This window comes from Labrus mixtus, chromosome 17 (assembly GCF_963584025.1).
Source record: "Labrus mixtus chromosome 17, fLabMix1.1, whole genome shotgun sequence".
NCBI classification, from domain to species: Eukaryota; Metazoa; Chordata; class Actinopteri; order Labriformes; family Labridae; genus Labrus; species Labrus mixtus.
The window spans coordinates 8875942-8887811 of record NC_083628.1 but is presented as its reverse complement, the minus strand read 5'-3'; the positions used below and the strand labels follow the sequence as shown (position 1 = coordinate 8887811).

The window sequence follows — 11870 nt, the reverse complement described above, 5'->3', positions numbered from 1 at the left end:
CAGAAAGAGTTATGCAATTGTTGAATTTGTTTTTGTCTTTTTCTTTTATGATTTAATATATATGTCATAAAGTCATAACTTTTTTCTGCTTTCAACATTTCCTGTTAAACTTACACACACTCGTGGTGCCTACGCACCTGTGAGGTCAGGATAAGTGTGCCGTACTTTGAGCAAAACCACGTGCGAGCTTGTAGGCGTATAGCGTTTCTGCGTATCTGCCTGGTTCACGGTCTTCGAGCTAAAACCACATATGAACTTAGTATCACCTGTGTTACCTTGTATGCCTTGACATGAAGACCCCATATCAACTTGGTTGAACTTGGTTGAATACACGTGTATGTATCACGTGTATGTATCACATTTCTGCGAATCTGCATTATTGAGGTTTCACAGAATCTTGAAAAAGACGGGTTGGCTATAAAAACGCTGTGTAAAAGCTGATCGAGGTTATTTTTTGCTCTGCTAAAGGACTCCATGTCACTCTGACTTTTGAATCCCCATTCTTGGGACTTAGTCTCTGAGACCAAGATCTTTTAAAACCTCAAGTGTCTACACTCTCGGGTTTAGACTTTGGTCTTTGTGTTTTGCTTTTCTTTTTACATTTTTACTTTCACTGTTTTGTATTTGCATTTATATTATCTTTATCTTATTCACAGTTATTCCCTCTCCGGGAGGTAATCTAGAGTCCTATACCAGGGGTTATTCTTGAATCTAATTATTCTAGAAATGAATGTTAGGCAGATAATCCTGGGGCTGTGATTATAACTTGTTCATCCGTCCTCCAAAGGATGTTAGCGGAATAATTTTTCATACCTCCTTCCACTAGGAAAGAGTAGACTAGCAGGTTGGTAGGGAGCAAGCTCTCATTTAGTTCAGTAATTAGTTAACTAATGTGTGGTGAGCTTCCGTTAGCTATAGTAAAGTTATTCACCCCTTTTTGCATGTCCAGGACATGCTACAGAACGCAGACCAGAGCGCGACCATTTGACACCAATCTCTGATCATGAATTCTGTTGTATGGGTTTACTCCGGGAAGCTCCGGTTTGTCCCTTTATTTCCAACCATTAAAAAAACAGAAGTAGATTCACTTCCTCAGTCCTGCAGAATGACCTTTAGCGGAGAGACCGCCCTTTCTATTTGACTCACCGTCCAGTCTCGGACCTCCACCATAGCGCTTGTAGAGAAGCTGTGCGGCTTGCATGGAAACCCTCTTGGTGCCTCCGACCTTGTCTGGGTGCAGCTTCCCGTGAGAGCACAAGAACAACGTGGTGTCGATCTCTTTTGTGGCGGTGGAGTCGTCCAGCCACTTCTTCAACCAGTCGAGGGGGATAAATTCATAGGGCTCACCTGAGGACGAAGAGCAGGGAGACACACTTAGCAGGAAGTCACAACAATCAAGCTGCCTGTTTTTGTTTTGGTTGTTTTTTGTGGACTGTGGATCATTAGGGAATGTTTTTACCGACCGTCTCTTGCAGGTAAAAGCTCGTACAGCTCCTTCACCTCCTCATGCTTGGCTTTGCCTTTGTCCACGCTCTGTTTTCTCATGTCGGCCATCTCGTTGCACCACTCATCAAATTTACGGTTGTCTTGGTCCACCAACCTCTGAAGGAAGGCTGGGAGTGAGGACGAGGGTAAGAGAGACCATCAGACAAGGGGACATGAACCAGACTGCAGGCTATGGTTTAAATAAGTTTAAATTCTAGGACTCACTTGGCACCTCGACGTTGGTCCTTGGGGTTTCTGAGCTCTCCTCTTCTTGGATCTTATACACCAGCATGTAGGCATTTCTAGAGCAGTGGTAGCCTTTACTGCACTTTGGCTTTCGCGTTTGGGATTTTAATGTGTCAGCAACAAAAGAACAAAAGTTACAACATGAAATGTCAGACTCTGAACAAAGGAGATCTTACCTGTTTTGTAAAAACCAGTCAGATTAAATGAATGTTATAGGGAGGCTATTTTAAGGTTTAGGAGCTACGGATGGCCAAGCATAATGTCAACAAACAGTGTGTTTACATGGACTTGAGTATCCCGGATATGAGCCTGATCCTGGATTTGATTACATTCTAGATATAGCTTTAACATGCACACAGTGAAACCTGGTTATTCATATCCCTGTATACACGTTAAATACTACTATCCTGGTTCATGTGATTGATTACTGCATCTTAATTGCACAGACGCCCGCAATGTTTATCTTCTACAACACAAACCATGGCAACCATATGTATTGGGAAACCGGTGTCCTGCAGCCTGTTCACCACAGACTTGAACAGGTCCGCATTTCGGTGATTTATCTCGTCTAAATTCCAATTATGTTGAATTATTTCATTATCGAAGGAAATAACTCAGTTTCTTTGTCACTCCGGAAGGAAGACGCTCTCGTTGCCGTCGCCATGTTTGTTCTAATGATGCGTCACTTGGCTGTGGCTGAGCCTGCGCAGGTAGGTTGATGTGATGTTAATGTTTGTGTTTACATTATTGTTTTTACCGTCCGTCTGTGTGTGCTGCAAATGACAGGAGCTGCTTAACTTTTTTCGTTGTTTTTATTTATACAATAAAGATATATCCTATTGTAGTCAGCAGCTGTCAGAAACCGGATCAAGGCGTATTCATGCCACAGTATCCTGTTTTCTTCCGCCAGCAAAATCGTGTTTCTCATCAGGCATCCATGTAAACTAGTTCAAATGATAATTTAGAAAACCTTGCCTTGTGTTGTGAGGGTGCAAGAGGAGCATTATTTACTGTAGGCACCAGTTATTTAGAATGAATTCTGAGATATCCAGTAAGTCGATGTGTAGTGACTAATACATCAATTTGTGTCACGAGCCTAACCGCAGCCTTTAGGACGATCTGTTAATAGTGTATTGTAAACATACTAAGGCATAAGAGAGGAACACATTTAGCACGACTCACCGATGTCCTCCTCAATGCCAAGCTGAAGCTTCTTGCCTTCCATCTTCTCGATTTCCTCATCGTTGAATTTGTACCAGTCGCCGGTGCGTGCGTCCTTCACATGTGCGATATAGTGGCCCGAGTAGGCACTGATGCCCCGATGGATCAGTACCGCACTCAGCTCGTAAACAAAGTTCTGGCCTGGAGAAAACAAACAAAAAATGGATGTTAACAGTCTGCAGTGTGACCCCCTTACCTAATCTAATGTTCTCTAATTTCACACTGTGGGCTACGTTATTTTCCCTCAGTGTGTCAGCGGGCTCTGACTGAAAGTGCAGATTATGTGTGTGTGTGTGTGTGTGTGTGTGTGCGTGTGTGTGAGAGTGTGTGATATAGATTCATGACGTTAAACACCTTGTAGTCCTTCCATAAAAGGCCTCATGTCCAGCTGCTCAGGAAAACTGATAAAAGGTGTTGAGCTTCTTCTTGTGTCCCGTTTGTCTGTCAAAGAAAAAAACAATTAAATCCACCGACGCTCTTGTTATTGTTATTTTTATTCCCGTCCTTTTTACTCCCCATCAAAAGCCCCCTGGATAGACTTTGAATAAGAATGAATTCCGAAGTTGGAGGCAGACCTGTCGAAGACGAAGCGCATGAGCTGCAGGCTGATTGTTGGAGGGAGGTTGTGCAGTCTGATCCTCCGGGTGGCGTTTTGTCTACTCTGACAGTTCTCACAGAAGTATCGGTTCTCTCCTTCCAGCTTCTCCTCCTGAGAAAGGCTAAAGGTTAGCTATGAGCCGTGTTTTCACAGAGAGTCCAGTTCAGGTTGTTTTGGTACGGTACACCTTTATTGTTGTTTCCACTGACAAAAGTTGGTTAAAGGATGCAAAACAACTAATTTGTACCATCCTACTTTTTTTGCTACCCTTCTGTTGGGATTGCCAAGCGTACAGATCCAACCCTAAAGGCTGCAGCTAGACACACAGCAGCCTGTTGATTGGTCGAAAGAATCGACACTTCCGGTGTGACGGCGGTAATAAAGGACAAACACAAAATGTTGCATGTTTGTTTTTAACTAATGTCAGCGTGTAGCACCGCCCCATGGACGACCTCGGAGGTGCAGCCCTCTTCTGGACGTTCTCTATAGTTGCCCTTTGTTCATCTTGTCGCGTTCTTCTTCTTCTTCATTGAATTCATTTGCGGTCTACACTACTCTGATTAGCGTTCATTAAGCAAAGCTAGTAAGGGATTTCCTCATATTCTGCTCTTTCCTTTTACGTTTTTTTACTCTGCTGTCTGTCCATTTTTAACATTCTTGACGATGCGGGGTATGAAAGTTACCTTCAGGAACTCTGTGACACACTCGTTAAGGTTCTTGTGGTCCTGGATGTTCAGCTCCAGCTCGTAGAATCATTGGGAGAGCAACGCAGATGACCGTCCACACTGGTTACAGCTGCACAAAAAAAAAAAAGAGTCAAAACAAGTTCACAGATTTGACCACAGCCTAAAAAAGATGTGAGCTGATCCTTTTTTTTTCTCCTCACTGATACCTACACATTTTCATACAGTCATGCTGTCTGTAAATAAATCAGGGAAATCGACACTTGTTGGCCTTGTTGGTGTCTTTGCAATGGTATAAGCAACATAGTGGAACATTTTAAAATTACACAAGGTTAAAGTACTGACTGGACTTACACAGTGACATAGGAGAACTGTCCTCAGAACACAAGCCATCTCTGTCTGATTATTAGAGCTCCCACTCAACAACAAGGTGAGCCAACTCGACATACCACGTCTCGACACTCTGAATTTGGGTCATCGATGTTGTGGAAAGCATCTTCATCGATCTCCCCAAGCCATGCCTGTTCACCGATACCCACGAGACAGCTGGGATTCCCTTTGCAGTTCCTTCTGCAGAAGCAAAGCATGAATGATACCGTTAACACACCAACGTCTTGTTCTTTAAAAATCACACATGCTGACATTCATGGATCAAGTAGGATTTAACACAGCACAAATAATGCATGACTTTGTACTAATATCCAAAAATTGTTTTTCAAAGATAGAGGAGAGGGTCGTCATGAAGAAACGGTGTGCTGAACAACAATAAAGAGTATGTGCATAACAATCTGTGAGAATGAGGTATGAGAGAGTTTGAAAAATGAAATCAAACTAAGCAAAAACTTTATTCTGTTCAAGAAATTGTAGAAAAATAATGTTTCAATAGGTTTAAATGAGGAGAGATCGTGAAAGCTGGGCGACAATTATTGATTTATGCATTTGTTTTACTATTCTCTGGTGTTGACACTGGGGAGATATTTGTGCTATAGGCGTTGAAAAGTGAATCTTTTACGAGGAATTGAACAAATACACTTCGTAAGATTCGAGTTTTTGTAGTGTAGTGTTTATTTATTGTCAATCCAGCATCGTATTTGAGTGTTTGTAACCTTGAAGTTAAGATTGAGCCAAAGTGTCTCACTTTTTAGCCACAGATTCTGATCATTTAGTCGTATGAAACAGGTCTGTGCTGCTCTCACCTTGATGCTCTGCCGCCTGGTGTTTGGCCACACTGGCAGCGCTGGGGAAGAACTTGAAGCAGACGTCACACTGGACCAGAGGAACACACGGTCTGTTGGGGGGGTGGGGGGGGGGAGTCAGTAGGTCAGAAATGTTCCCTTTTACAAACCTGGTAGGACTTGTTGCAGATGTCACAGCTGAACGGTTTGGATCCCGTGTGTGTGCTGTTGTGTTTCTCCAGCAGGGCGGCGCTGGTGAACACCTTGCTGCAGGTGGGACACTTGTGGTGCTCCTTAGGGTGGAAGTCTTGGATGTGTTGGCGATGCTCGTCCAGTGAGGAGAAGCTGAGGCAACACTTCTGACAGTCGTGAGGCTCCGATAGGTCTGACACAGAAAACAAGACGGTGTTGAGGTACTGATGTCAGAGCAGCGTTTTTAATTAGTATCAAAACTGAAGAATATCTTTATTTACTCTGATTGTTTTTGTCAGCCAGCAGTATCACACAGACAATCATCAGGAAACACTTCATTGATTAATAGAATAGAATAGAAGAGAATAGAATTACTTTATTGATCCCAAACTGGGAAATTGTGGCGTTACAGCAGCAGGTTATCCAACACACAATATGAGTAAAAAACACAATGTTACCAAATCTAAACACAATATCAATCAATCAATCAACTTTTATTTGTATAGCGTCAACTCATAACAAGTGTTATCTCGAGACACTTTACAAGAAGCAGGTAAAATACCTTACTCATTGTCTGTTAACATTACAAAAGAGCAGGTAAAAAGACCATACTCATTGTTATGTTACAAAAAGCAGGTAAAAGACCTTACTTATTGCTATGTTACAAAGATCCGGCCTATCCATCATGAGCACTTTAGCAAAGCAGCAAAAGTTACAGTGGTAAGAAAAAACTGCCTTATTAAAAGGCAGAAATCTTCGGCCGGATCCCCGGCTCATGACGAAACAGTCTTCACAGGCCTAGACTGCGCCGGGCTTGGAAAGGGATAGGGGGAGAGATGGGATAATATGCAGGAAGAGGGATAGAGAGCAAGGGGGTGGGGGGAGGTAGACCGTCCATCAGCAATCCGGTGGGGAGGGGAGGGGGTGTGGGGGGTTGTTCTGGCAGGCCGCCAACCCACGATCCGGTGGTATGATATTAAATACAAAGTAAATAAGTACTAAAAGATATAAGATATAATAAGAATGTGAATATATACAACCAGGATTTAACTAAGCATTACTAGTCTTAAATAGGAAGATTAAATATGGAAGATTAAATGTAAATGTGCAAAAACAGAGTAGTAGATGATTATAAATTAAATATGAAAGATTAAATGTAAATGTGCAAAAACAGAGTAGTAAATGGACAGTATTGACATAAGTTAAAGTGCATGAGTGTAGACATATTATAAGCAGAAACTATACAATATAACGGCGAGTAGACAGCCAAATAAAGTGAACATGAGTGCAGTGATAATTTGTAAATTTAACATGTGCAGAACAGATTACAGTATGGAGAGACAGATATTATCATGATGACAGTTCTCTGCTCGCATGAGGTGAGCTGTTGTACAGAGTTATGGCCTTCGGTAAGAAAGATTTCTTGTATCGGTCCTTGTGACAGCGGAGTTGTATCAGTCTGTTGGAGAAGCTGCTCCGCTGTTTGTCCAGTAGGGTGTGCAGAGGGTGATTAAAAAGCCAGTAGCAATGAATAAATATCACACTCAGCTTTCTAGTCCAAACTAAGAAGTGTTATTGGTCTGGTTGTCCTGCATGTCTGTTGGATTTTAAATCTTTTCTTTCAGTATGTTAGAGGCCCGGGAGAGGAGAGGAGAGGAGGAGAGGAGAGAAGGAGAGAGGAGAGGAGAGGAGAGTAGAGGTATGGTATCGGCCGTAGGTAGGTAAAGTATTGTATTGATACGGCCAGAATGAGCAGCAAGAATTCTGTAAAAGATTTGGTTCTCCCAGGATTGATTGATTGGGTCTTTCAAGAGTGCTGAAAAAACCATAAATATGACCACCATAACAGGAAGAGTGTTCCTGTTCCTGAACAGGTGTCATGCACAGGTTTGAGAGAGTGTGTGTGTGCATTACCCTGCGAGTGTTTCTTCTTTGTGTGGTACGCGAGTGCAGCAGCCACACTGAACGCCATGTCGCAGTGTATGCAGTTGAACGGCTTCTCTCCCGTGTGCAGCCTCATGTGGTTCTTCAGAGACGAGTTGGCGCCGAATTTTGCACCGCAGTTCTCACAAGCGAACGGTTTCTCGCCAAAGTGCTCGTTGCGCTTGTGGTAAAAAAAATCCTGAGAAACGAGACAAGAAGGTATAACAAGCATGCCTCAGACCTGATACAATTAAAGGAACACTACCTTTGCTAAGTACACTTGTCTGCTGTCTTAAACACAATTACACAGAAGGATCAATAATAATTTCATCTCTGTACTGGATGTGCTGAGATGTGTTTAGTCTGCCTTTGCTTTGCACAAAAAGTGTTAGAAAGCAGGATATGTTCGAGCAGCTCGGTAAAAAGCTGTTGTTTTTGACAAAACTAACCCTTTTTCTACACTGTAAACCCCAATAAGTTCACAGTACTCAAAACCTTTGTGGAAACTGATTACCTCGAAATGTTTAAGTTAGTTAACTCAATATTGCTAAGTAAGAGTTCACATAAAAATATCACTTCATTATAACTTAAAAGTTTATGCTTCATTATTGTTTCATGCAAGTTTGCTGTATTTAAAAATATAGAATTCCATTATTACAAATTTTGATTTACTCAAACTTTAAAGATTAATTTTTTTTTTTTTTCAATTTTCAGTTTGCAGTACTTAAACGTATTGCTTAACATATATTAATTTTTTAGTTCGTCCACACTTAATTACATTAATTTACCAAAACTTGGATGAACATAATCTAAAAACTCAAAAACTATAATTGTGATAAACTTATTTTAATTCAAACTACTTATAAAACACAAACATAAAACTTTTGCTGTGCAATTAAAAGTTTTTTTATTTAGTCAAACATGACTGAATATATAACAATTTTCTAAAAACACAGCTCAGGAGTGTCTAACCCTATGTGTCATGGAGGTCAAAGTGTATTCAGTTTTTGATTTCAAAGACTCAGGGAATATCACATTTTTGTCCCGTGCCTTGATTACTAAAATTACCTCATTTGTAATAATAAAAAAAAATACCTGCACAGACACAGCAAGATTTGACACCCCTGCTCAAGCTTAAAATGAACATTGCACTAAAAACAATTTGTTTTTGTGTATGTTTATGAGGGAATTTAGCAAGTTGTGTGTGTATGTGTGTTCAAGAGTGTGATTGTATGTGAATATGTGCATCTACCAACATGTCAAAACAAATAGAGAACTCTGAAATGTGTTTCTTGAAGTGCTTAGCCAAGTTTTTTTTTATTTTTATTTTTTTTAAATAACTATATAATCAGGCTTACGTTTGTAAATATGTCTTTTAACGCACATTTCCTGGAAATAAAAACATAAACCAAGAGGAAAATGAAAACCAACATTTACAAAGTGCCTGCTCTGCAAAACTTAAACTACTTGCTTTTTTAAACAGTGATATGAAGTTGACAACAAACGTTTTCGCAATGCAAAGTAACCTGAAAACAAAATATCGGGTTCATTAAACAAAATTAAATAAATAACTTGGACACCAAGTATTCCCTACAAAGACCTGATAAAAAATGAAAGCCCAGGAGTGTGGCGATGATTTAGTGATTACCTCTCTCTGCCTGTGTAACTCTGTACTTCTCTAAGAAGATTACTCTGAGGCGGTCTCCAACCACAGGATCATTGTTGACCACCCTGCCGATAAAGTGGTCAAACGGATGATCATCTTGGCAGTGTGGTTTCTGTTATTATTCGAACAATCCCTCGTCCTGCTGTTTGAACCATTTTAAGTGAGCGACTTGAGGAACTCGGGTAGTTCTGTTAGTAGGACAAAACAACAACAACATTTTTCAACAACAAACAAACTCTGAAACGACAGTGCACAGAAATATTCTGGTGCATTAACGCCTTCGCACACAGACTGCAACTCAGCCTACTCTTTACTCAAAAGGTCGTTTTTCAGACGCAGTACACGGGGTTTCGGGGGCTTACCACCGTCAAGCCCCATTATCACTTTCTGGATGACAGTGAAAGTGTGTGCAAGTCTACTGGGGTAGTCCAAATGCAGTGCGCACATCAACCCAGTGCAAATGCATCTGCAAACCTGGTGATGTCACTCATTGCAACGTCATCCTCCACCACAACAGCACAGCTCTCCGGGGTAAGATGGACTGAACTTGAAGAGCTCCCTGAGACCACCATGAGAAGGGCAATTGGCGTCTGTTTGATGTCTGGCTCAGTCAACTCCTCTGCCTGGAATATACAGAAGTTTGAAATGTTTACTGTAAGGAACTAGATGATTGCATTTATATTAGATTCAAACTTCACAGAAAAATATAAAAATTGTCAAGGATACATGCAAGTATTTTACATGGACACAAGTCCAGGTATATCAACAGCTTCCCCTGTATATTTAGAGACCATATTAGCATTTTTCATTTAATATTTTTTATCAGTCTAAGAAACAACTCCAGTTATAATAATAATAATAATAATAATAATAATAATAATATGAGAGAAAATGAGAGGGATGGGCGGAGGCGGGCGATGTTTTTGAGGTGGAAAAAAGGCTGTTTTGGTGATGTGTTTGATGTGTTTGTCGTAGGAGAGGGTTTGGTCGAAGATGACACCAAGGTTACGGATGAGGGGGGAAGGGAGCACTGTGGAGCCATCGATGGTGAGGGAGAAGTTGTTGGTGGATTTGATGAGGGATTTGGGGCCGATGACGATGACCTCTGATTTGTCGCAGTTGAGTTCGAGAAAGTTGGTTTGAAGCCAGGATTTTATTTCAGTGATGCAGTCAGTGAAGGATTGAGTGAGTGGCAGGCGTGATGGCTTTGGTGCTACTCTGCAGGACGCTTTGATTGGGGGACCTCACCACCGCTTCGATACCTCTTGCCAGGGCGTTTGGTTTATGTCCGATCAGACACAGCGCCGGCCAGCTGTCTGGTGCGCAACAATGGCCCGAGTGTCGCGCCTGATCGCCCGTGCCACAGAGGACGCAGCTCACACCTCCGGCACAATGAATGACAATTCATTCAAAAGACGGAGGGAAGAAAAGAGAGGCCCTGTTTAATGCTGAGGTTTTTTTATAAGCCAAATTTTATTTTTGTTATGTTCAGATTTATCTGCTATAACTCGAAAATACTGTACGCTTATTTGCCTCTTTCAATACATAGTTTGCGCTTGCAGTCATCCTGCCTTCCGTCCAAACTCTCCATGACTTAAACCTGTATAAGCCGCAAAAGCCTAACTTAAATACTACCTCCTCCACAAGGTTTGCGGGGTGTAACTTAGCTGTTATTTACTATACTATTCCTACTATTACATTTGTTTCCATTTAAAATTAAAACCCAATAAAATACTATTTTATATACATACAGCATGTTGATTAAATATTGAATTATTATTTTGCAACAGACTTAGACTTTTTAGACTTTATTGTCATGGGGAAATTCTTTTTCACAGCACTGTTATGGTCAACACAGACAATTTCCACCAATGAACATACATTATACAGTATAACACAAACAGAGTTAGACAATAATTAACACAATAGTTTTCATTTAAACCCCTTATGTAACCAAGCTGTCTAAATTACTGTTAAGGAAATACGGCTGACAAAATGATTCATACTTTGCATTGCACACAGTACATCATTTGATAAATAATATGAAGCTCTATTATTATATTTTTTGCACAGTTTTCCTTTAGGTGGTGGTGACACAGGCAAACTGGAGCAGTGGGTGGTGAACATGAGACGGAAGGACTGGAGACCTACACCATCATCTCGTCTTTGCAGTGTTCATTTTGAAGAGCATGCCTTCACCGTGAACTCAAAGGTTAGATAATTAATTACATAAGCAAGTGACTTGTATTTTCATTGCTGTCAGCATCATGTTTGTGGATACATGAATGTGATTTTGGGAAAATTATTTATTTCTTACTGTCTGTAGGGAAATCGTTAGCTAAAGACCACAGCTGTCCCTACTCTGTTTCCAAGTCATCATTTGAGGACTTCTGGTGCAAAACGCAGGATTTTGGATAGTTGTGACACCAAGGTAAATCCCCCGTCATTTTCAAATAGCGGGTTTTCTGGTGACAATAAAGAGGATTCAATAGTTGACCAATGCTACATCAGCTTGACTTCTGCTGCCGATTACAGCAATGCCATCTTGACTAACAATGCAAATGGAAATGTCCCTCTTAGCATTGACATCTGTCAGGCTGACACTGCTGTAGAAATATAGAAGAGCATAGTTATCAAGCAACAACATCAACACAAGCAAGAGGATCACTGCTACAACCTGA

The 11870-nt window shown here is 41.0% G+C and overlaps 1 pseudogene; it reads right to left on the bottom strand.

Annotated features, from left to right (window-relative positions):
- Positions 1-224: 224 nt before the first annotated feature.
- On the bottom strand, positions 225-9567 carry LOC132992591 (ubiquitin carboxyl-terminal hydrolase 48-like; annotated as a pseudogene).
- Positions 9568-11870: the final 2303 nt, after the last annotated feature.